The following is a 5,000-nucleotide window of genomic DNA, read 5'->3' as shown; positions in this document are numbered from 1 at the left end:
TACATAAAATAAAATTACATAACCTAAAAACTAAATAGAAATAATAAAATGATACAATGATACAAAATAAACGTATAATTGGTATTGCAATATTGCATATTTGTTTATCTGTTTTGTAAACACAACACATAAAAAGGTAAAATTGTATTTAAAAATCACTGAGTTTACAGGTACCTTCCAGCTGTATCCAACATTAATGCACATTTAGACAAGCACACAGACTGTCAAACGTTCACTATAGTTCACTTGCTAGTGAGCTTTGCACCCCAGTATATTTCCTCTGTGGGCGAGTCAGAACACACTGTAGAGTAAAAACCACACTCACCCTACTGAACCAAGCAAACTCTCAAAAAACAATCATAACTGCAACATGTAATGACAATACAATTCATACAAATCTCCTTATTTGCATGCAGCACGAGATGCCTGCAAACATGCATGTGTGTGTGTGTGCAAATGTGATCAGATGTGAAAACGAAAGCACAGATTTGTGGTGTTGAATGCAGCCCACCACAAATGTCGTGCTGTGTGTGTTTTTGCTGCCCGGTCTCCTCAACACCTCCCACACGCTCAGGTTGAGACGCTGGTGACCTCATACAAAAACCCGCTTCTGCAGAGGTCCTCGAATCAAGCTCTGGTGCACCTCGCCTTCAATACACACATCAGGACTGTCCCAGACACCAGCCTACACACACACACACATACACATAAAGGCTTTTCTCTAGTAACCAAATACACCCACACACCAGACTCACACACACTCTATAATACCAGCCAAAATCTGATGGTGCATGCCTGACAGTTTACATAAACAATAGGAGAATATACCAACTATTTTACTTTGTAAAGTTTGGTGTGTGTGATCAGAATATAGACAGAATACCAGTGTAAAGTTTGGTGTGTGTGATCAGAATATAGACCAAATAAAAGTGTAAAGTTTGGTGTGTGTGATCAGAATATAGACAGAATAAAAGTGTAAAGTTTGGTGTGTGTGATCAGAATATAGACAGAATAAAAGTGTAAAGTTTGGTGTGTGTGATCAGAATATAAACAGAGTAAAAGTGTAAAGTTTGGTGTGTGTGATCAGAATAAAGACAGAATAAAAGTGTAAAGTTTGGTGTGTGATCAGAATATAGACAAAATAAAAGTGTAAAGTTTGGTGTGTGAGATCAGAATATAGACAGAATAACAGTGTAAAGTTTGGTGTGTGTGATCAGAATAAAGACAGAATAAAAGTGTAAAGTTTAGTGTGTGTGATCAGAATATAGACAGAATAACAGTGTAAAGTTTGGTGTGTGTGATCAGAAAATAGACGGAATAAGTGTAAAGTTTGGTGTGTGCCATCAGAATATAGACAGAATAAAAGTGTAAAGTTTGGTGTGTGCGATCAGAATATAGACAAAATAAAAGTGTAAAGTTTGGTGTGTGTGATCAGAATATAGACAGAATAAAAGTGTAAAGTTTGGTGTGTGTGATCAGAATATAGACAGAATAAAAGTGTAAAGTTTGGCGTGTGTGATCAGAATATAGACAGAATAAAAGTGTAAAGTTTGGTGTGTGTGTGATCAGAATATAGACAAAATAAAAGTGTAAAGTTTGGTGTGTGATCAGAATATAGACAAAATAAAAGTGTAAAGTTTGGTGTGTGATCAGAATATAGACAAAATAAAAGTGTAAAGTTTGGTGTGTGATCAGAATATAGACAGAATAAAAGTGTAAAGTTTGGTGTGTGATCAGAATATAGACAAAATAAAAGTGTAAAGTTTGGTGTGTGTGATCAGAATATAAACAGAGTAAAAGTGTAAAGTTTGGTGTGTGTGATCAGAATATAAACAGAGTAAAAGTGTAAAGTTTGGTGTGTGGGATCAGAATATAGACAGAGTAAAAGTGTAAAGTTTGGTGTGTGGGATCAGAATATAGACAGAATAAAAGTGTAAAGTTTGGTGTGTGATCAGAATATAGACAGAATAAAAGTGTAAAGTTTGGTGTGTGATCAGAATATAGACAGAATAAAAGTGTAAAGTTTGGTGTGTGTGATCATAATATAGACAGAATAAAAGTGTAAAGTTTGGTGTGTGATCAGAATATAGACAGAATAACAGTGTAAAGTTTGGTGTGTGTGATCAGAATATAGACAGAATAAAAGTGTAAAGTTTGGTGTGTGGGATCAGAATATAGACAGAATAAAAGTGTAAAGTTTGGTGTGTGATCAGAATATAGACAGAATAAAAGTGTAAAGTTTGGTGTGTGATCAGAATATAGACAGAATAAAAGTGTAAAGTTTGGTGTGTGATCAGAATATAGACAGAATAAAAGTGTAAAGTTTGGTGTGTGTGATCATAATATAGACAGAATAAAAGTGTAAAGTTTGGTGTGTCTGATCAGAATATAGACAGAATTAAAGTGTAAAGTTTGGTGTGTGTGATCAGAATATAGACAGAATTAAAGTGTAAAGTTTGGTGTGTGTGATCAGAATATAGACAGAATTAAAGTGTAAAGTTTGGTGTGTGTGATCAGAATATAGACAGAATAACTGTAAAGTTTGGTGAGTGAGATTAGAATGTGGACAGAATAACAGTGTAAAGTTTAGGGGTAGAGAAGAGAATATACGATATGTATAGTAGAACAAGTCTGTGTGTGTGTGTGTGTGTGTGTGTGTGTGTGTGTGTGTGTGTGTGTGTGTGTGTGTGTGTGTGTGTGTGTGTGTGTGTGTGTGTGTGCGCGCATTTAAAAACACATGCGGTGTGTGGGTAAAGGAGAATCTGGGGGTTGCTACACAACAGATTTGTGTTGGGGGAAAAAAGAACATTAACACCAGGTCTGAGTCCAAACTGGGCCGGCTGTTTCTAGGCTGAGAGGTCCAAATCCTACAAGCCAAGACCTCTTTCTCTCTCTCTTTCTCTCTCTCTCTCTCTCTCTTTCTCTCTCTCTTTCTCTCGCAGGCAGCATGTTCAGGGTAGATCGCATGTGTCTGGACTGCCGTCATGGCTAACCTACAAGCACAGAAGGAAACGCAAACACCCAACAGACGATCCAAAGCGACACACTCCTGTCATGTGCTGGTGGAGTTTCCCCACAGCAGCTGATCTGAGAACAGCCTGGACTTTCTGTCACGGATTTGACTTTACTCGCGGGATGGCAATTTGGTGTCTGCAGAGAGTTGTGTTTCAAAGCACTTCATTACATTGTTTAGTTTGTGTTCGATTAGTTACAAGATTAACTGACAGCAAGACTTCTTCAGGGCATTATATATATATATATATTTATGAAATACAAATTGATTTAGAATTTGAGACCCTGTAGATCGGCTGAAGTGTAAAGTGCAAAGATTACTCGCACAACCACTACAACAAACCAAGATTGTTGTTTAACCAGGATTTTTAAACACATATGGGTGGAGCAAAAACATTTAAAGATGGATGGATCATCGGATAGAATGATGTAAGGCAGGATGAATGGATGACTAACAGAATTTCAGATAGATTTATAGATACAACGGGAGATCGAGTGATGAAACGAAAAAGATGGATGGATGGAATAAAAAATAAGGGTAAATGGAGGGATGGAATAAAAGATTGATGGATGGACTTAAAGATGGATGCATGGAGAGATGGAATAAAACAAAGTTGGATGAGCGTTCGGGCAGAAGGACAGATGAGTAGATAAATGAACAGAAAACTTGATGGATGGATGGATGGATGGATGGATGGAAAACTTGATAGATATATAGATGGATGGATGGATGGATGGATGGATGGATGGATGGATAAAAAACTTGGATGGATAGATGAAAACAGAGATGGGTGGATGAAGGGATGGAAAGAGATGAATGGAATTAAATATGGACACATGGAGAGACGGAAAAAAACAAGGATGGATGGAAGAATGGATGGATGGATGGATGGATGGATGGATGGATGGATGGATGGATGGATGAATGGATGGATGGATGGGTGGATGGATGGATGGATGGATGGATGGATGGATGGACGGATGGGCGTCTGGACAGAAGGATAGACAGAAAACTTGATAGATGGATGGATAGAAAACTTGGATGGATAGATGGAAACAAAGATGGAGGGATGGAAGGATAGATGGATGGATGGAATAAAACCAAGATGGATGGATGGATGTATGTATAGATGGATGGATGGATGGATGGATGGGCGTTTGGTTAGAAGGATAGATGGATGGATAAATAGACAGAAAACTTAATGGATGGATGAAAAACTTGATAAATAGGTGGATGGATGGATGGGTGGATGAAGGGATGGAATGAAAGAAGGATGGATGGAACAAAAAAGATGGATGGAGGGATGGATGTGATGAAGATGAATGGATAGCATGAAACAAAGATGGGTGAACGCAGGGATGGAATGAGAGATGGATTGATGGAATGAAAAAAGATGGATGGAGGAATGGAATGAGAGATTGACGGAATGAAAAAAGATAGATGAATTGAGGGATGGAATGAAATAAGGATGGATGTCATGAAACAGATGGATGAATGAATGGATGACAAAAGAAAAATTAATGGTTGGATGCATGGAACTACAACAAAAATGATGGATGGACAGATGACCAACAGGCTAGATGGAAGAAAAAAAACACATAGACTGAAGGATGGATGATGGGTGGGTGGAAGGATGGATGGACGGAATAACTGAAATAATTATGAATGGATGGAAGGAAAGACAGGAATAAAATTGGTTGAATAGGCGGACTCCAACTTCTGAAGAACACTAGCTAGTGTACTAGAACTGAATCATGCTCAGTCTGAGTCTACACACACACACACACACACACACACACACTGTAGAGAAACACAGAGCACTGGGCCATGCTGGAGTCCAAACCAACAGAACCATGCGTGAGTGTGTGTGTGCATGTGTGTGTGTGCACTAGTGCGCGTGCATGTGTGTTGAAGGGGGGTCTGTTTATCAGAAGGGCCTGCTGTCACAAGGCCTGTTGTGTGTGTATGTATGTGTGTGTGTATGTAT

This window comes from Danio rerio, chromosome 19, assembly GCF_052040795.2.
Source record: "Danio rerio strain M-AB ecotype USA chromosome 19, GRCz13ab, whole genome shotgun sequence".
Taxonomy (NCBI): domain Eukaryota; kingdom Metazoa; phylum Chordata; class Actinopteri; order Cypriniformes; family Danionidae; genus Danio; species Danio rerio.
Note: the sequence above shows the minus strand (reverse complement) of the source record.